Source organism: Bos mutus, chromosome 22 (genome assembly GCF_027580195.1).
Source record: "Bos mutus isolate GX-2022 chromosome 22, NWIPB_WYAK_1.1, whole genome shotgun sequence".
NCBI lineage: Eukaryota > Metazoa > Chordata > Mammalia > Artiodactyla > Bovidae > Bos > Bos mutus.
In genome coordinates this window covers 687,510-708,813 of record NC_091638.1, presented here as the reverse complement: position 1 = coordinate 708,813, position 21,304 = coordinate 687,510, and the positions used below count along the sequence as shown (strand labels likewise).

At 46.2% G+C, this 21,304-nt stretch overlaps 1 long non-coding RNA gene across 2 annotated transcripts; it reads left to right on the top strand.

Annotated features, from left to right (window-relative positions):
• Positions 1 to 1,632: 1,632 nt before the first annotated feature.
• On the top strand, positions 1,633 to 19,309 carry LOC138984702 (uncharacterized). Of its 2 annotated transcripts, XR_011461970.1 has the most exons (6): positions 1,633 to 1,840; positions 2,837 to 2,988; positions 3,471 to 3,626; positions 8,864 to 8,933; positions 18,558 to 18,699; positions 18,798 to 19,309. It is a non-coding gene; the product is annotated as an uncharacterized lncRNA (long non-coding RNA). The 2 variants fall into 2 exon arrangements; XR_011461972.1 differs by lacking the exon at positions 3,471 to 3,626.
• The last annotated feature ends 1,995 nt before the right edge of the window (positions 19,310 to 21,304 follow it).

Below are 21,304 nucleotides of genomic sequence, written 5' to 3'. Positions count from 1 at the left end.
GAAGTCATTTCTTCTGAAGAGACCAGAAACATAGGAGCAAGTCAGATTGAAAGGTTTTTATTTTTTTATGTGACTTTTTAAAATTTCATTTTCTAACTTTACAATATTGTATTGGTTTTGCCATATATCAACATGAAAGGTTTTTAAAAATAGATTTTGATACGGGTTTACAAATCCTTATCTGAAAATCCAAAATCCAAAACAGTTCTAAAAATTGAACATTTTTACTGGCAAATTTCATAGCAAAATTTGACAGGCATTGTGAATATCCCTGGAGGAAATACAGCGTTTTCCCACGCAATCATTTTTTCCCTTGGAGCATCTCAAGGGAGTCTTATTTTGGGAAATGATGCCCTGAGATAATCTTGTTATTAGTGCTGAAGAGCTCCTCATTTATTTTTTGCATAAATTTGGATTTTTTTCAGTTTACTTCGAGTCATTCTTTACTGCCTGACTATGCCAGGTTATCTGATGGCTTCACAGTGTAAAGATCACATCTATGTGTCCAGTTCTTCAGGGCTGATGAAGCAGTTTTGTATTCATTTCTCATATGGTCCTCAGTAAACCCCTATTTTTCAGTAATTCAGGAGTGGAGACACAGGACCCAGCTGGAACGTGGCAGAAGCAGAGCTGAAGCTTGGCTCTGGCCTTTGGGATCGCCCTGCCCCCAGTAGAGACTAACCCCAGTGCTGTCTCCAGGACAGCTTGTCAATGGCTCTCACAGGCAGGAAGAGTCCCATGTTTTAGATAATGCACAACCTTCACACCTACGAGGGAAACAAGTAAAGAGCAGCGGTGGAATAGCCGTGGCCCAGGAAGAGCAGTGGGATTCGGACTGTGGGAAGGCAACGTATGGACGGTTCAGCAGCCCGCCCTCCTCTGCCCCGGGTTTCTCTCTGTTCCCTCAGGAAGCTGAAAAGTCAAGATGAGTTAGGAGATATTTTATTGACCTGAAGTTATTGTGGCTCAGGAAGTTTTACGGCTTCTACAGCAGGTTGTGAAAGGGTCTGGTTCCCAAACCTTGGATTCGTTCCCTTGATATCCAGGAATGCAGGGCTGTAGAAGCACCAGTTCAAGCTCTTCATTCCAGCACAGGCCCTCGAGACCCAGGAGGGGCATCACTGACAGGATGCCAGTGAGTCAATCGGCAGAAGAGTTGGGGCTGGAATTCAGCTTCTTCACTGCTGAGCTCTCAACCTCAGCACCTGTAGACGGGAGGCCCGGATCCCTTGTGCTGTATGTTCTGTGCTCTACCAGCAGAGGGCACCATGAGACCGGGAATGTTTTCAGTAACGGTTTCTACTCCAGGCATTACCGGAAGTGTGTCAAGATTTAACACAATATAGGGATACGGCATTCGTGGATTGTGAGAATGAGTATTTGAATATGTGGTTTTTACAAAAAGATACGAAACATTATGATGTACTCTAAAGTGGGACTAGATAGAGCTGGGACAAGGGGGAGCTCTTTTGAAAACCAGATTTAGGGAAGCATCAGTGTTGGCTAAGCCCCTGAGGGGCCACTGAATGTTCTGTCCTTGTCATCCAGGCACAGGAACACACTGCCCTTTGTGCTGAGATAAAATGGGCAGAACACACGGGACTCACTCCCTCTCTAGAGCAACGTGTCACATTAAAACAAGACACTGCTTCCAAGCTTGGTTCCCAGGGAAGAAGGCAGACAGCTGGGATGAAGCGCTTCCCTGCGCCTTCTAGCTGCTCAACTTGGTGACAATTAGATCACTTTGCAGGGCCTTCATGGGAATGAGATGAGACTGCATGAAGCTGCCCAGGGTGATGCCCAGTGCAAGGAGGACCGACCCAAGAGGACCTGTGCTCGGGTGAGGGCTTTTGGCTACTAGCTTGGGCTGGAGATGGCCAGTGTCCTGCAGTGTTTGGGAGATTACTGGAGTCAGTATGAGAGCAGAGGCTTGGTGCCTGGACCATGGGTGACCTGCTGGGCATAGTCTTGTGCTTGAACAGGAAGGCCCTGAACAGTTTAGCGTGGGGCAACAGGCCAGTGCCCTGTTAGAGACTTGGTTCCAGGGCCTGGCCGTGCCCCCTGGGTCTCTGGGTGGGGTGAGCCTGCAAAGCATCAAGAGCACTTCCTGTTCACACTGGGCCTGGGCCCGCACTTCCTGTTTGCACTGGGCCTGGGCCCACAGGCTCACCTGCAGGGGGTGCTGTCAATTCAGACCAAGGTTGCTAAATCCGAGGGGGTGCTAGGAGCATCTTCACTAAAATCACCTTTCCCTACCTCCCTCTGCCCATCCTGCTCCTTCCCTTCCTCTGCATCTTGCAGGTTGGAAAGGTTGTGAGTGAGATTACAAGTCCAATAGGGACTGACGTGGAAGTGGCAGGGGAATCCACCAGGCCTGGCAGGCGGGTGTGTACAGGAGGATGGGCCAGTGGTGATGCTGCAAGTTTGGTGAAATGTGGATCTTGCTGCTCTTTTAGGGGAAGCTGGGGTGGGAGGGTGATATTAGATTTGCTTTATACATGCAGCTGATGTGCATTTGGATTTTGGGAGAGGGAAGAGGCCTGGAGGTACCTGTTTGGGTGTTTTCCACAAGGCAATTATAAGTGAAGCCACAAGTGTGGATAGAATCTCTGGGGAGTAAAAACTTTCAGAGAAGCTGAGAGGCGTGTGGGTTGGAAACAGAGGTAAGTTCCCTTTAGAGTCCAAGAAGGGACACGCAGCCTGAGGAGAAGACAAAGAGGGCTGTGAGATGTGGGTGGGACCCGCGGGGGAGAGAGATGGGAGCAGAGAGGATCTCAAACTGTTGAAGAGGCGGGGTGTCCGGCCCTCTGAGTTGACTGGCCGTTGTTATTGGCAGGCGCAGGACAGTTTGCATCTGAAACCACTTTACTGCGTAGGCTGAACAGGAGGCAAAAGCCCATTTTCTGCTGAAATTACCAAAAAAAGTCATCACATGATGATTCTGTGAACAGGTGAAATGTATATAACACTGAAAACAAGATGCTGAAGGTAAGGCATGACACCAGCACTTGCTGAATGCTGTTTTATTTCACTCTCACAACTACCTTCTGAGGAAGGCCTCATTACACCCATTTCACAAAAGAGGCGACTGAGGGACAACAGAGCTGTTTTGCCCAGATCATAAAGCTAGTAAATGGTAACAAACGGCAGAACCAGCTTTTGGCCGGCTTGAGCGCTTCTAGATTCCAAGTTCCATCCTCTCTGTCGTGACCTTCACGTGTCACTTGCCTACTGGTCTGGACTGTCAGCTTTCCTTGCGCCAGTTCTTCTGTGTCCCTGCCTAGCTGCCCACTTAATAAAATTATACAGTAGACACTTTCAGTCCATAGCTTCATGATGTCCCTCTGAAAAAAAATTTTACAGTTTTGAAATTTTCCTCTCCTTTGATGTTTGCGAAGCTGCCTGACCGTTTCTTCTGTTTCGCTGACTGTCTTTCCGCTGTTCACCCCCTTGGTGGCTGGCTTCTCCAGGACTGTGTGGTTGGACATCTCCATTAACTGCACCAGGATCACAAAGTCAAATGACTTTAGGGGCCAGCGAGAGAATGAAACTGTGACCAGCCAATGGATGAGATGTGGCCTGCTGCATTCGGACATGGAACATTGATACGGAGATGTGGGGTCCAGGTGAGGGTGCGGGATGGTGGGTATCAGAGTTTGTGAGAAATGAACCAAGCAGTGTCTACCAGGGGGCAGGCATGGAGGGACTGTGGAATGCAGGCTCAAGGAAAATTAGCTTTGAGGAAATTGATAGGATGTTTGGAATAAAGGAACTCAAAAACACATGGCCCAGTTGGGCCAGTTAGACATCAGAGGCTGGAAGGTCACTTTTTTCACCGTGCCCTTAGACAAAACATCTGGGCTTTATTTATAATTAGTGAGCAAATAAGCAAGCAGGCTTCTTCACACCAGTTTCCAGGCCAACACTGGAACTGGCAGGGGATGTGGATTGAGGTTGAAAGACTGTCACTGTGGAGATGGGTGATGAGGTCCAGAATGCTGACGGGGTCCCAAAGGGCACTGGAAAAGGCGGGTGACTTCCACTAAGACAGGGAATTCTACTCATCTTTTCATTTGAAAAGATCTTAGTTTCAATAAATCTTCAGTCTTTTCTAGGTACTCCACCAGTATCAGGGAGTTGATATCTGATGACAGGAAACCAAACCTCTGAAACCACTGTTGATCCTCAGAAAAAATTTGGATGAATAGAATTGAAATGTAACAGTTTTGCACTGTTACATTTCTAAGGTCATACTGTTACTTTAGGGGTCTTTTGAACATATCCTTCAGGAAGCCTGAATGGTCAGCACAGGTTCAGGGGAAGGTTTTCTGTGGCAGGTCCTGAGCCTTTGAGAAATGGCCCAGGGGATTTGAGGACCCCCCCCCAGTCAGAGTTTACAGGCATATGTAAGATCCACAGACACAGGCAGGACAATAAAAGCTGCTTTACTTTGGGGTGTGAGGGAGAATCGCTAGGAATGCATGGAATTTCATGGATCTCATCCAAAAATGGAGAAGGCAATGGCACCCCACTCCAGTACTCTTGCCTGGAAAATCCCATGGACGGAGGAGCCTGGTGGGCTGCAGTCCATGGGGTCAAACAGAGTCGGACATGACTGAGCGACTTCCCTTTCACTTTTCACTTTCATGCATTGGAGAAGGAAATGGCAACCCACTCCAGTGTTCTTGCCTGGAGAATCCCGGGACGGGGAAGCCTGGTGGGCTGCTGTCTATGGGGTCACACAGAGTCGGACATGACTGAAGTGACTTAGCAGCTTCGCAGCATCCAAAAATACCACCTTTTGAGAAGAAGACTTAGGGAGACTTCCCTGGTGGTCCAGTGGTTAAGAGTCCACCTTGCAATACAGGGTATACAGGTTTGATTCCTGACTGGAGAACTAAGATCCCACATGCCATGAGGTAACTACGTCTGTGTGCGGCAACTACCGAGCCCGCGAGCCACAGCTAGAGAGTCTGTGTGCCACGACAGAAGACCCTGAGTGACACAATAACGATTCCACAGTCACAGCTAAGATCCAACAGAGCCAGATAAATAAACAGACACCTCGTGCTATCAGCCCGACCCCAGGGGCCTTAAGTTCCTTCACCGAAAGGACAGTGGACCGCAATACAAAGCTACCTCTCAAATGTCTGGGTCACGTGAAGAGTTGAAGCTTGATCAGGAAAGCTCCCCCATAACCAATTGCTGTGGGGAAATGCAGACCATGCTGGGGGGAGTCTGGAAATGCATGTCCTTATCTGTGTCCCCTTCTGCTCCTTCCTGCCGACTTCTCAGAGCAGCCTTGCTTCTTCAGTGTCATCATCATCACTGTCACTCAGGTAAGCAGCTGGAAGACATCCCTCCACCTCCCAGGTCACTGTGGTCCCTCCTGTACGAGCCCCGACTCTTCCTTGCTTTCCTAAGGCAAAGACAGTCCCAGGGATTATATTCCACCCCACCACCTCCTGTTAAGAGAGGGGGATGTGCCCTGAATTTTGAGGCCAGTGCAGCCCAGGACCCTGCAGTCACGAGACGGACTTGGTGTCTGTTCTAAGGTCAGTTCCTCAGATAGACTGCAGAATTCCTCTCGTGTCTCCAAGGCCCCAGGCATGCTTGTCTCAGGTTTGTGGTGAGGTTTTCATGTCCTTCCCTGCCTCTTCTCTTTCTGCACCTCTGGGGCCAACATTATTAGCTAATCGATGTGTTCTTATCCTCAGTTCCTGCACCCAGGAGAGCGGCTGCTTCTAGTTGACGAGCTAGCACCCGAGCAGAGCCTTAGATCTCCCTAAGAGTCACCTTTCACTGCACTCCATGCCATCAGTCTGTTCTTAATTCCTGATCTGGGGCTTTGTCTTCCTAACTCCATCTTTTCCCGTGTTATTTCTACCTAGAATACTCTCCCCCACTACCCAGCAGTTCCTGCCCTTGGGTTGCGGGATGCGTAATACATAAAACAAACACTCTTTCCTTTCTTCTAATAGAAAACTCATGAGGATCCATGACAAAGATGAACAACAGCTCTGTAGGGTGATAACAGAAGAAGACCCTACCCCAATTTCCCAGGAAACTTTGACTCACATCACTGTTAGTAAGGGGAGTAGGAAGTTAGTTCTAGATCATACATTTCCCTCTCATTCCCCCCCAACATCAGTACAGGAGGGAGGGGTAAGAGGCGTGTGGACTCACATTGTCCACTGTCTGCAGCTCCAGGAAGGTGGCCGCACACACTGGGATGCTAGGCAGCAGCCCCTCGGGTGCTCTGGACCCCATGACCGACCAGAAGGAATCTCCCAACACTCATGTGGACAGTGTGGGCTGCAGAAATGTTCCATATCCTGTTTTCATCACTGCTGTTGTTGTCACTCAGTCATGTCCAACTCTTTGTGATCTCATGGACTGCAGCACGGCAGGCTTCCCTGTCCTTCACCATCTCCTGGAGTTTGCTCAAACTCATGTCCATTGAGCTGATGGTGCCATCCAACCATCTCATCCTCTGCCACCCTCTTTTCCTTCTGCCTTCAATCTTTTCCAGCATCAGGGTCTTTTCAATGAGTTGGCTCTTCACATCAAGTTGCCAAAGTATTGGAGCTTCAGCTTCAGCATCAGTCCTTCCAATGAGTATTCAGGGTTGATTTCCTTTAGGATTGACTGGTTTGATCTCCTTGCTGTTTAAGGGACTCTCTAGAGTCTTCTCCTGGAGAAGGCAATGGCAACCCACTCCAGTACTCTTGCCTGGAAAATCCCATGGATGGAGGAGCCTGGTAGGCTGAAGTCCACGAGGTCACTAAGAGTCGGACACGAGTGAGCGAATTCACTTTCACTTTCACTTTTTACTTTCATGCATTGGAGAAGGAAATGGCAACCCACTCCAGTGTTCTTGCCTGGAGAATCCCAGGGACAGGGGAGCCTGGTGGGCTGTCATCTATGGGGTCACACAGAGTCGGACATGACTGAAGTGACTTAGCAGTAGAGTCTTCTCCAACAGTTTCATCAATGGGACTAGGCCTAGACAGAGTTCTCCATTCAGCGATCTCTCCCAGCACGTGTCCATTACTCCCTCAGAAAACATACAAACTCTGGTGTTTCCAGCAGCTATGCTTTGCTGCACCCCAACTGCACGCCTCCTGAAAACCAGGATGCACTTCTTCACTGCATCAGGTCAGCTCTGCACCATGTCAACACTCATGGAGGTGTAGAGAGTTAACCTGGCAAACCCCTTCTTACAAAATCCTCTACAACTTTTTCTTTTCCCCGGAACTCTTTCCTGGAGTCAGCAGCCTCATCACTCCACCTGTAAGTCTGCTTGTCTGGGCCTCTCTGGCTGAGCTGGCTTCAGCCCTGTCTTCCCAGACTTCAAGTCACTTCTTTTCTTATGTAGAGTGACTTCTATAATTTGTGTATTCACTTTCATTCCTTTGCTGATCTAACAAAGATTCTCCTTGGAATTTGCTCCAAATTCCAAGGTACTATCCAGTGTCTGTTCTCTCATTTTTCTACAGTAAATGAACTGAGGGTGTTTAGCTGGGCATGTGGCCATGAGAACAGACCTCACCCCCCAGAGAGCATGGCTCTGTGAGTACAGGGCACCAAAGGGATATAGGTGTTCTGAGAAGTGTCCTCCAGAACAGGAGCACACCCTTTCCTGCCTTTGTCTCCTTTTTGCCTGGAATGTGGATGTTATGGCTGGAATTAGAACAGCAATTTTTGGATCAAGAGTTAAAGGCTGTGTGCTGGAGATGGCAGGTGCAACCAAAGAGAAAAAACAGGGGCTTTGGTGGATGATCAAAACTTTTACTTAAATTAAAAAATTTTTAATTTAAATTTTTAAACTTTAAGTTTTATTTTTTTAAACAAAGTCTCATAACATGTACACACAGAAGAGACCCAAGAAAATTAGCTCTTAAAGTTTTTTGTTGTAATTTTTCTATATGCATTATGTTTATAATTGAAAAAACCCTCAAATTCCATGATTTGAGGCCTTTTAAAAATTTTAGTTTCTCTCTTAATATTTCCATTAATTTCTTATATCAAAGAAAATAAATAAATAATTGGTAACTTGATTCTTAAAATATTCTAGTTTTGACACAAAGGGATATTGAATTTCTGGCAACAGAGGTCAGATTTGGATCCCTGATTTATCTCTCTAGATATTCAAACCTTTATTTGAGCCTTACATTTAACTGGCCCTGCTCTCCTGTCAAACAGTTGAGCTCCAAGACTTCCAACATAGGATAAGGAGCAAAGGAGACAGAGATCAGGGCATGGGGTGCAGAGCTGCTCCTAGAGGGATAAGAAAGTCGATTTTTTCTATGTTCCTGCTTTGCCAAACAAAAGCTGATGAAGTGTTTTTATCTAGGAGGAAGGTAGTTGCTGGGCCTTCTACTCATTCCTGATCAAACTTAGACAAAACAACGAGGCATGCCTGGGCCCAGCCCTTGGGATGTGGTTCAGAGGCCAGGTCAAGGCTCCTGCCTGTAGGGGTGGGAGCTGGGGTGGAGAGACAGACTCTCCTTGGCTGGCCTCCAAGTTCTGAGGCCTAAACCATTTGGAATCATGGGGGGATCATGGCCACTGTCCCTGGCAGTGCCGGCAGCCTCCTGTTTTTACAATCTGTGAGTTTCTTTCACTTGGTGCAATGTGAAATGATCCCTTTGCCTGATCCTCCTTCTTTAACCTTAAAGTTGGGTCATGTGTGGGCTGAAAGGGGGTGAATCTGTAATCACACTTGATGGTAAAACCAGAGTAAAAGGCTCTTACTAATCCAACTTTTCAGAAATTCAGATGTAAAGTTTCATCAAAACTTAAATATAATTAAGGCCCTATCATGAAAAACATTCAAGGCTCTGGTTCTCTTCTCTTTTAGACCTTTTTACCCAAGGAGATGTTGTGCCCTTCAAAGAACCAGCTCTCTTCCCATTGTCTCCAACTGAATGGTGAGTGTGTGTACGCTCAGTAGTGTCTGACTTTTTGTGACTCCATGGAGCTCACCAGGCTCCTCTGTCCACGAGCTTTCCCAGGCAAGAATACTGGAGTCGGTTACCGTTTCCTTCTCTAGGGGAGCCCAGGAATCGAGCCTGCACCTCTTTCATCTCCTGCATTGAGGCAGGTTCTTTACCACGGAGCCACCGTGTTTTCCTCCCGTGCTGTGTTCACAGCCAAGTAAGTGCAGGGGCTTGGAATCCAGAAGGGACAGGCACGTGAGGGTAGCTGAAGGTAGAGCTACATATGCAGACTAAGGTGAAGTTCTGGCTGAGTGAGACATTTGTTTGGCAAGGATGGGGGTGTGTGTGCATCTGTGAAAACTTTAGAGAGAAGGTGGAGAGGAAAAGAAAGTTGCTCAGTCATGTCAGATTCTTTGTGACCCCATGGACTGTAGCTTACCAGGGTCCTCTGTCCATGGGATTCTCCAGGCAAGAATACTGGACTGGGTTGCCTGCCATTCCCTTCTCCAGGGGATCTACCTGACCCAGGGATCAAACCCAGGTGGGCAGGACGGGGGCCTCATAGGAGGACCCAGCTTCCTGCCTAATTGTGCATGGTGTTTTCTGGAAGTAAACTAGAGCCTCAGTCTCAGGGTAATTCCCTAAGGAAAGAATTTAAAATCCCATTGCAAGCTGAACATGGATTACAATTAAAACAAGCCTTCCTGCAGAAAAGGGATCAGGGCAATTTCTAGCCTGATAGGAGAAGATCTCCATGGTGGGGAACCCAGCACAGTGAAAAGAAAGAGGCTTATACAGCCCGCATTACTATGAAATTTCAGAACTCATATGACAAAAGAAAATATTAGTGGCTTCCAGAGTAAAATAAATACCAACAGTAACAACAAAATCCCACCATCCAGGGGCAGGATTCAACATATTTAACACTAGGTATGGCCTGGGCACTGGCCCATCAGAATGGATTTTCTGGAAGCACTTTCAGGTGGGACCCTGCTGGCCCTTTAACTGTTTGGATGGTGGGAAGGTTTAGAGATCAAAGAGGAGAGGCTGCAGGTGCTGGGACATGCTGGGGTAGGGGTGGGGGCTCACAGGATGCTGACCATCTACCAACTGGTGCAAAAGAATCTCTATTTTAATAATAGGTGTGGCTGTGGTTAGTGTAGGCCAGCGGACTGTCCATCCTGCCCACTCCCCACCCCACTCTACCAAACAAGGGAAACAAATTAACATGGTACTCTCTTCTGATTCAATGCCTTTGGGCATCTGAGAAACAAAAATTCAAACCAAAATTTCTTACTTAGCCATGTTATCTGTCAAATATAAGTTATTTTCAGAATTGCAAGGCTTCAGAAAATGTACCTGCAATACAATGATGGATTCAGTTTTGGCAGGACCTGAAGTCTGTACAACCTAGGGGACTCTCTTTAAGAAAAACATTAAAAAATTGCTACTCCATAATTAGGTACAAAGTAAGTAGTTACTTAGAATCGTACAAGAAGTTACAACTAAATAAAATATTAGCTTTAAATATTGTAAAGTCCAGAAAAAGTTCATTTCATTGACTGATTTCTATTATACTTTTATACCTCATTTTCCTCATACTTTTTGATTGCTTCTTCATATGACAAAAGTCTTACACTATTTTTACAGAGCAATTAGAAACATTCAGTCCTTTCGCTGTGATTGATCAGAATTTGTTATTTCCTATTGGTAATATGACCACAGGAAAAACCATAGCCTTGACTAGATGAACCTTTGTTGGCAAAGTAATGTCTCTGCTTTTGAATATGCTATCTAGTTTGGTCATAACTTTCCTTCCAAGGAGTAAGCATCTTTTAATTTCATGGCTGCAGTCACCATCTGTAGTGATTTTGGAGCCCAGAAAAATAAAGTCTGACACTGTTTCCACTGTTTCCCCATCTATTTCCCATGAAGTGATGGGACCGGATGTCATGATCTTCATTTTCTGAATGTTGAGCTTTAAGCCAACTTTTTCACTCTCCACTTTCACTTTCATCAAGAGGCTTTTTAGTTCCTCTTCACTTTCTGCCATAAGGGTGGTGCCATCTGCATATCTGAGGTTATTGAGATTTCTCCCAGCAATCTTGATTCCAGCTTGTGTTTCTTCCAGTCCAGCGTTTCTCATGATGTACTCTGCATATAAGTTAAATAAGCAGGGTGACAATATACAGCCTTGACGAACTCCTTTTCCTATTTGGAACCAGTCTGTTGTTCCATGTCCAGTTCTAACTGTTGCTTCCTGACCTACATACAGGTTTTTCAAGAGGCAGGTCAGGTGGTCTGGTATTCCCATCTCTTTCAGAATTTTCCACAGTTTATTGTGACGCACACAGTCAAAGGCTTTGGCACAGTCAATAAAGCAGTAATAGATGCTTTTCTGGAACTCTCTTGCTTTTTCCATTATCCAGCAGATGTTGGCAATTTGATCTCTGGTTCCTCTGCCTTTTCTAAAACCAGCTTGCACATCAGGAAGTTCACGGTTCACATACTACTGAAGCCTGGCTTGGAGAATTTTGAGCATTACTTTACTAGTGTGTGAGATGAGTGCAATTGTGCAGTAGTTTGAGCATTCTTTGGCATTGCCTTTCTCTGGGATTGGAATGAAAACTGACCTTTTCCAGTCCCGTGGGCACTGCTGAGTTTTCCAAATTTGGTGGCATATTGAGTGCAGCACTTTCACAGCATCATCTTTCAGGATTTGGAATAGCTCAACTGGAATTCCACCACCTCCACTAGCTTTGTTCGTAGTGATGCTTCCTAAGGCCCACTTGACTTCACATTCCAGGATGTCTGGCTCTAGGTGAGTGATCACACCATTGTGATTATGTGGGTCATGAAGATCTTTTTTGTACAGTTCTTCTGTGTATTCTTGCCATCTCTTCTTAATATCTTCTGCTTCTGTTAGGTCCATAGCATTTCTGTCCTTTATCGAGCCCATCTTTGCATGAAATGTCCCTTGGTATCTCTGATTTTTCTTGAAGAGATCCCTAGTCTTTCCCATTCTGTTGTTTTCCTCTATTTCTTTGCATTGATCACTGAAGAAGGCTTTCTTATCTCTTCTTGTTATTCTTTGGAACTCTGCATTCAGATGTTTATATCTTTCCTTTTCTCCTTTGCTTTTTGCTTCTCTTCTTTTCACAGCTGTTTGTACAGCCTCCCCAGACAGCCATTTTGCTTTTTTGCATTTCTTTTTCATGGGGATGATCTTGATCCCTGTCTCCTGTACAATGTCAGGAACCTCATTCCATAGTTCATCAGGCACTCTATCTATCAGATCCAGGCCCTTAAATCTATTTCTCACTTCCACTGTATAATCATAAGGGATTTGATTTAGGTCATACCTGAATGGTCTAGTGGTTTTCCCTACTTTCTTCAATTTAAGTCTGAATTTGGCAATAAGGAGTTCATGGTCTGAACCACAGTCAGCTCCTGGTCTTGTTTTTGCTGACTGTATAGAGCTTCTCCATCTTTGGCTGCAAAGCATATAATCAATCTGATTTCAGTGTTGACCATCTGGTGATGTCCATGTATAGAGTCTTCTCTTGTGTTGTTGGAAGAGGGTGTTTGTTATGACCAGTGCATTGTCTTGGCAAAACTCTATTAGCCTTTGCCCTGCTTCATTCTGCATTCCAAGCCAAATTTGCCTGTTACTCCAGGTGTTTCTTGACTTCCTACTTTTGCATTCCAGTCCCCTATAGTGAAAAGGACATCTTTTTGGGGTGTTAGTTCTAAAAGGTCTTGTAAGTCTTCATAGAACCGTTCAACTTCAGCTTCTTCAGCGTTACTGGTTGAGGCATAGACTTGGATTACTGTGATATTGAATGGTTTGCCTTGGAAACGAGCAGAGATCATTCTGTTGTTTTTGAGATTGCATCCAAGTACTGCATTTTGGACTCTTTTGTTGACCTTGATGGCCACTACATTTCTTCTGAGGGATTCCTGCCTGCAGTAGTAGATACAATGGTCATCTGAGTTAAATTCACCCATTGCAGTCCATTTCAGTTCACTGATTCCTAGAATGTCGACATTCACTCTTTCCATCTGTTGCTTGACCACTTCCAATTTGCCTTGATTCATGGACCTGACATTCCAGGTTCCTATGCAATATTGCTCTTTACAGCATCGGACCTTGCTTCTATCACCAGTCACATCCACAGCTGGGTATTCTTTTTGCTTTGGCTCCATCCCTTCATTCTTTCTGGAGTTATTTCTCCACTGATCTCCAGTAGCATATTGGGCAGCTACTGACCTGGGGAGTTTCTCTTTCAGTATCCTATCATTTTGCCTTTCATACTGTTCATGGGGTTCTCAAGGCAAGAATACTGAAGTGGTTTGCCATTCCCTTCTCCAGTGGACCACATTCTGTCAGATCTCTCCACCATGACCTGCCCATTTTGGGTTGCCCCACGGGCATGGCTTAGTTTCATTGAGTTAGACAAGGCTGTGGTACTAGTGTGATTAGATTGACTAGTTTTCTGTGAGTATGGTTTCAGTGTGTTTGCCCTCTGATGCCCTCTTGCAACACCTACCATCTTACTTGGGTTTCTCTTACCTTGGGCGTGGGGTATCTCTTCATGGCTGCTCCAGCAAAGCACAGCCGCTGCTCCTTACCTTGGACGAGGTGTATCTCCTCACCGCCGCCCTGCCTGATCTTCAATGTGGGATAGCTCCTCTAGGCCCTCCTGCGCCTTACTCCTTGGAAGGGAGTTATGACCAACCTAGATAGCATATTCAAAAGCAGACACATTACTTTGCCAACAAAGGTTCATCTAGTCAAGGCTATGGTTTTTCCTGTGGTCATGTATGGATGTGAGAGTTGGACTATGAAGAAGGCTGAGCACCGAGGAATTGATGCTTTTGAACTATGGTGTTGGAGAAGACTCTTGAGAGTCCCTTGGACTGCAAGGAGATCCAACCAGTCCATTCTGAAGGAGATCAGCCCTGGGGTTTCTTTGGAAGGAATGATGCTGAAGCTGAAACTCCAGTACTTTGGCCACCTCATGCAAAGAGTTGACTCATTGGAAAAGACTCTGATGCTGGGAGGGATTGGGGGCAAGAGGAGAAGGGGATGACAGAGGATGAGATGGCTGGATGGCATCACTGACTCGATGGACGTGAGTCTGAGTGAACTCTGGGAGTTGGTGATGGACAGGGAGGCCTGGCATGCTGCGATTCATTGGGTTGCAAAGAGTCGGACATGACTGAGCGACTGAGCGACTGATCTGATCTGATCTGATCTGATTGGTAATATAGGAAAATAAGTGTTCCTACTGGGACATAACCTCAGGCCCTGCAGGGGTGACGCCTGATGGAGACAGAGAGGACATGGTGAGTGGGGTTGCTCCTGGCTTGCAAGAACCCAGCTCTGCCTGGAAATGGAGGCGCCGCAACTCAGAGTGTCCACCATTCAGCTTCCCTGAGCCACACTGTAAACGTGTGTTCAGGCAGCTCCACTGACACAAGGGGATTCCCTGGTGGCTCAGACAAGCCGCTGCATACAAGCAAATGAAGACAAGTGTTTGCCTGCAATGCCATAGATCCAGGTTTGATCCCTGGGTTGGGAAGATCCCCTGGAGAAGGGAATGGCTACCACTCCAGTATTCTTGCCTGAAAAATCTCATGGACAGGAGGAGCCTTGTGGGCCACAGTCCATGGGGCCGCAAAGAGTCAGACATGACAGAATGACTAACACTTTCACCAGCATTCAGGAAGGTGGGGAATGTGAGAGAGGGCAGGCAGAAGAGAGATGTTGCCCTAAACAATTGCTGTTAAAGTATCTAATTTTTGAAGAATTTGTAAACACACACAATCACGTCAATATAAGGCAAAGGCCCTTCCTTCCCAGGCCCTTGAAAGATGTTCATTAGCAGGGCAGGACGTCCACATTTACTCCTCTGCATCTATCCTGGGAAGCTACCGCAAGGCTGTGCTATGGCAAAAACAAGGACCAAATAAGAAAAGAAGCCATGGGGTCCAGGAGACAGTGGGTCCATGTTGGGAGATCTCTGAAGAGAGTTCCTGGAGGATAACAGTTCTCAGCCCTGGAAAGATCACGTCTTCACAGACATGGGAGAAGAGGGTTCCTGGGACACACACAAGTTTCTCCAAGGTGCAGGCCATGGATGTTGTGAAGGTGCCCTGTGGATGCTGTGACAGAGCCTGGCCACCGATGCAGTCTGGGTTTCAACAGCTCTCACCACTGAGACAATAGACATTTTGCAGTAGACCTAAAAAACACTAGGACAGAAAGAAAACAAGATGCCCAGGTGATGCTTACCATCTCTGACAGCTGCTGCTGCTGCTGCTAAGTCGCTTCAGTCATGTCCGACTCTGTGCGACCACATAGATGGCAGCCCACCAGGCTCCCCTGTCCCTGGGATTCTCAAGGCAAGAATACTGGAGTGGGCTGCCATTTCCTTCTCCAATGCATGAAAGTGAAAGTGAAAGTGAAGTCACTCAGTTGTGTCCGACCTTCAGCGACCCCTTGGACTGCAGCCTTCCAGGCTCCTCCATCCATGGGATTTTCCAGGCAAGAGTACTGAAGTAGGGTGCCATTGCCTGCTCCATCTCTGACAGCTAGGGAGCCTAAATTACAAATCAGAGCAGATGTATTTTCCATTTGACTTTGATTAATAAATGAGTGTTGGTATTATATTTTGAAAAGAGAGAAATGCAACATGCCTATAATTAGTGAAAGAAGAAATAGAGATGTAAAGATATAATTTAAATTTATAAAGTAACAAGAGATACATTGAAAACATATTATACACATATTTCATATACATATGTATTTGTATATAGTAGATGAATGTGTTATGGAGAAAGATATTGAGTATATAGGAAAACAAAACCATCATTCAGCATAACAGAGAGCTAATGGATACTACATAGAGCTGATGAGTCCAGAAATGGCTCTGTGCGTTTGTTATTGGAGGCAATATCAGAGGCAACTGCAGAGCCGAGTCAGAAATGATTGAATCAGGTTGCTCTAGAGAGCAGGGCTGATGGGGGGCATGTAGGCGGGGACAATGGTTTTCTTTATCAGTGTCTCTCACTAGTTGGTTTTTAGAAAACGTGTACATGTTATTCTGATTAAAAATGCATTTAAACATTTAGAAAAGAGTTTAGCTGAGGATGCTCACTTGAGCAGGGACACGGAGCTCAGGTATGTTATTGCACAGCGCTGCCAGTCCTCATCATAGGCGTGTGTGTCTTAGCCAGCTAGGGCTGCTGTCACAAAACACCACATTCTTGAGGCTGAAACAATAGACATTTGTTTCTCACAGTTCTGGAGACTGGAAGTCCAAGATCAAGGTGCCAGCAGATTCAGTTCCTGGCAAGCCCTCTTCGTGGCAGCAGATGGCTGCCTTCTGGCTGTGCTCATGAGTGGGGGCAGGGAAGCCAGGTCTCTGGTGACTCTTTTTATAACGGCACTAATCCACCATAGGGGCCCCACCCTCAGGATCCCATCTAAACCAGCCACCTCCCAAAGGCCTCATCCCCAAATGATGACTCTCTGGACCCCCTCATTCAGGCCCTGGGCGTCCACGTGTGATTTTGGGAAGACAGCTCAGTCCAAGTCACATGCGGGTGGGAGTGTTGATGTGCCGCTGTGCAGGGTGTTAGGTTTGGATTTACAAAGTGTTAGGGTTTGGTGTGGGCCACACGGCAAGTTCGTGGCAGAGCCTGTGCTCCTGTCTCCACTGTTTCTGTCTGTGGGGAGATGCTCACACTGTGAGCTCACAGACAGGGTCTGTGGGGTCAGATAAGGCTGAGCGAGGCTAAATAGGCCATCTCTCTCTCCCAGAATTCTGCAGAGTTCCAAATCGTTAGCAGATCAATGTTTCTGAGGAATCAGCAAGAAAGAAAATACCTTTTCCTAAAGCATACTTTTCCCCGAGGCAACAACTTTTCAACTTTTAAGTTTCAGGACTCTTTTTATTTTTATTTTTTGGCTGCACTGGCTCTCCACTGAGGCACATGGGCTTTCTCTGTTTTCAGTGGGTGGGGCTTCTCTTGTTGCTGGGCATGGGCTCGAGAGTGAGCGTACTCAGTGGTTGCAACGCCTGGGCTTAGTTACCCAACGGCATGTGGATCTTAGTCCCTAACCAGGGATCAAACCCACGTCCCCTGCACTGGAAGGTAGATTCTCAACCACTGGACCACCAGGAATGTCCTCCCCTTTCATTTTTAAAACTTACTAAGGGCTCCAAAGAGCTTTTGTTAATATGGTTTAGAACTCTCAGTATTTATTGAAGAAGAAATTACAGGTAGGAAACCTTTAACCTATTTACTAATTCATTTAAAATAACAATAATAAACCAATTGCATGTGAACATAAATGAAAAATTTTAGGAAAAATAATATTTCAAAAGAAATTTTAGTGAGAAAAGTGGCTCTGTTTTGTATTTTTGCACACCTCTTTGATTTGTTGTAGTATGCTATTATGGCAGAAATGTTTGCAGAAAATCCACAAAAAGGATGGGTATTTATTAATAAATATCTGCTTTGGAAAATTACAGGTCTTCTTTTTCAATATTACACCAAAACTCAACAACAGTAATTTCTTAAAAGGTTAGTTGCAATGTGGAATTTGAAACATCAATTAAATTTTTATAGTCTGTTACATTAAAATCCATTTTTCTATCTTGCAGTTCGAATAGATGTTTTACCATTGTATTATTTTGTCACATTTTGTGACTTTGGTCATTTGGAAAATACTGGATTCTTGAGTTTGAAGTTTTTCAAATATTGACACATTTCATGTTACAATACCAAAATATCACATCTGTTTCTATCACCACTGATCTCATTACAGAAGTAATTAGATACTGGGAAACAGACAAGCTCATGGTGGCAGATTCAAGTTTTCCAATATTCCAGTTTTTGTTAAAGATCTTGAAATTTCTCATTGGGAACTCTTGCTCTCAGTTATTTCCTTTGAAGCTTCAGGCTTGGTTTCTCAGTTTTTGAGAAAATGTCTCCCTAATACCCAAAGTGCGAATTTGTCTATAAGTTCTTTCAAATAAGACTGGTGTCCGTGAGAAAGCTGGCCAGCTCCATCCCTGAACCCCATCCAGCACCAGGCTCCTCGGTGCCATGACCATCACCCTTCAGCACAAGGTGCCCGCGCCTCACCCAGCCCCCTCATTCCACCTCACGCAATAGTAAAGGACGTGTATTATTGGCCCAGACTTAGTGAAATTGATACCTTCCCACCCCAACCCCCCCACCATTTATCAAGATTATTTTTGAGAGAAACTGACATCACTTGTCATTGGTGTCACATTTCTTTGTTCATGACTGTGTGCCTGACGGGGAGAGTGGGCAGCTGGTGGTTTGCAGCTGTTGTGTTGATGTGTGTAAAGGTGCCAGCAGGCTTAGTGCACTGCATTTGCACTCTCAGTGTGAGTGTCAACACCATGAAGTTTCCATCTTTATTCTGTATTTATGAGTTGGCATTCTACTTTAATAAAGAGCTTTCACTTCTTATATATATGTCTTTTATTAGTATGGACTCATCAACTCCTATTTGATTCAATGAGCTCTAATCTGTTACAATCATTGCTTATTTCATTGTTCAAATTGTTACAGCTTTGGAAATCTGCTTCTTTCTGCCACACATTCCCATCACAGATGGTCTTACTGTCCTTGCCCACCACTACTGGCCCTGAAATTGCAAGACCATTTGGACTTGGGTCTATGGCAAGTTCTCCTTGCATTTTAGCCTTGAAAGGTAACATAGTGATGTCTTCTTCTCTCTCTTTTATAGCATTTTTTCATGTACCTTGGCGTGGAAGGGAATTAGTTTGTAACACAGTCTTTTCATTTCAGGAGATTTATCAATATTTATTTTGGCCACCTGATGCAAAGAGCTGACTCATTTGAAAAGACCCTGATGTTGGGAAAGATTGAAGGCAAGAGGAGAAGGGGACGACAGAGAATGAGATGGTTGGATGGCATCACCGACTCAATGGACATGGGTTTGGGTAGACTCCGGGAGTTGGTGACGGACAGGGAGGCCTGGCGTGCTGCGGTTCACGGGGTCTCAAAGAGTCGGACACAACTGAGTGGCTGAATTGAATTGATCAATATTTATACTGGTTTGGAATTTCAGGCTGAACACTACTGAAAATCTTATTCCCACAGATTACTGACTCAACAAAAGATCTGGATACTTACCTAGAAGAATTTCCTTTGCAGAGGTGGCATTTCTAAATTCTCTTTCGTATTGGTTTTTGACCAGGTGTTTATAATATATTAACACCTATGTTTGACAAACCAAATGAAACAGTCTCTGTCTTCATGGAGTATAAATTGTGAAAGAGATGTGACAGATATACACAAACAGGGGAACCTTTGCTTAATGTATTTTGTTATTTTTGTATGTTTTTTTTTTTTTTTTTTTTTTAATTTTTTAATTAATTTTATTTTATTTTTAAACTTTACATAATTGTATTAGTTTTGCCAAATATCAAAATGAATCCACCACAGGTATACATGTGTTCCCCATCCTGAACCCTCCTCCCTCCTCCCTCCCCATACCATCCCTCTGGGTCATCCCAGTGCACCAGCCCCAAGCATCCAGTATCGTGCATTGAACCTGGACTGGCATCTCGTTTCATACATGATATTTTACATGTTTCAATGTTTTTTTCTTTATTATTTATTTTTCATTGACACCTGAACACGGATGAGGGTGAAAACATAATGACAACTAGAAAAAGGAAAGTGACGATTCCTTGCACGCACTAGTACATTCAAGGTCCTGCTCTGCATCCTTCACATGCGCTAGACCTGCCACATGTATGCTGGTGGCTCCCCACTTAGAGTTGGGAGACTCCCTCCCCTGCTTTTAAGAGTTTTCCATAACAGAGACGAGCCCCCGCAGCATGGATAAAGCAGGGCGAGCACAGGCACCGGTGCGAGGCCTGTGGAGCTGGCTGGCATCAGGCTGTTTCTGTGCAGAGGGACAGGAGAGGTGCCAGGCTGAATCTGGAGGGGTGGCCGCTTTCACGGCAGAGGAACCTGGCTGAGCACAGGGGGCATGCAGGGGCTCTGAAGCAGGTGGCCCGCGGCTGACACCGTCTGTCCCTCTGCTCCAGGGCAGCTGTGAGGATGCCCCTGGGCCATCAGTGGGAGCTGAGGACAGGGTGCTGGCTTCAGAAAGAGGAGCGACCTGGTGGCCAGGACAGCAGAGGCTGGGGGAGGCTGCACCGCCCACGCTGGATGCCCACAGCTCACCTGCACTTTCTCCTTGATATTAAACCAGATTGACACCTGAGCTGAAGTGGGTAATGAGCAGGCTGCCATCTCAGGACCACCGCGAGGCCTTGGCCGGACTCCAGCCCCCATGGTGCTCTCTCTTTGTTGTATCCCCCAGCGCAGGTGCTTCTCGAGGGAGAGAAGGGCTGAGAGGGGCGGGCAGGGGGCCATGGGGAATGACTGAGCTAGGGAGCCCAGGAGGCCAGATAAATGGCAGGAGGTTCTCCCCTCCAAGTGAGAAGCTGCTCTTTACCCCAAGCCTGCCCTTCAGCATCGGTTCCCGCCGGCCCTTAGTGGTTCACCAGGCTTCAGGCTGTGGCTGGAGGCCTTGGCTGGAGTCCAGGGAGGCAGAGCGGTGCCAGCAGGCCTCTCCAGCCCCCTCTGCTCTGTGGACGGAGCCACCTGGCTCTCCTGTCACCTCATCCGGACGCTTTTGCCTTCAGAAAAGAGCTGATGACACTCGGTCTTGTTCCAGAATCCCAGCTGGAGCCCTGGGCTTTGGTCTGGCACCCCCTGCAAGCCAGAGCTGAGCCAGCCCACCTCCCTGGCCACTGCTGCTTGCTCTGCCTGCTCCTGTGTGTCTGTGGTGACCCGACAGAAGAGGAACAGGAAGAGGGAGAGGCGGGCAGCCATCGCCTGTCCTGCTGTCACAAATCATTTTTCACAAGAATCTGAGTTGTCCTAGAAGACTTTTGTTTCCCCAGTTGACATCAAACAGCTACATGTTCTTTCAACTTGTGCTTCCTCCCCGCTTATGGGGAGAGAATCTCATTTTATATAACCCTGCATGTAACATTGTGGCTCACGGTTTCCTCGTTTGGGAACAGGCTGGGGAGTGTAGGCATTCTATAAAATACTGAACTGACAAGGAGGTAATTGTGCTCATGTATTGAAAAGTCTGGTTTTCTTGGAGGTTTTGCTGCTGCTGCTGCTAAGTCGCTTCAGTCGTGTCCGACTCTGTGCGACCCCATAGATGGCAGCCCACCAGGCTCCCCCGTCCCTGGGATTCTCCAGGCAAGAACACTGGAGTGGGTTGCCATTTCCTTCTCCAATGCATGAAAGTGAAAAGTGAAAGT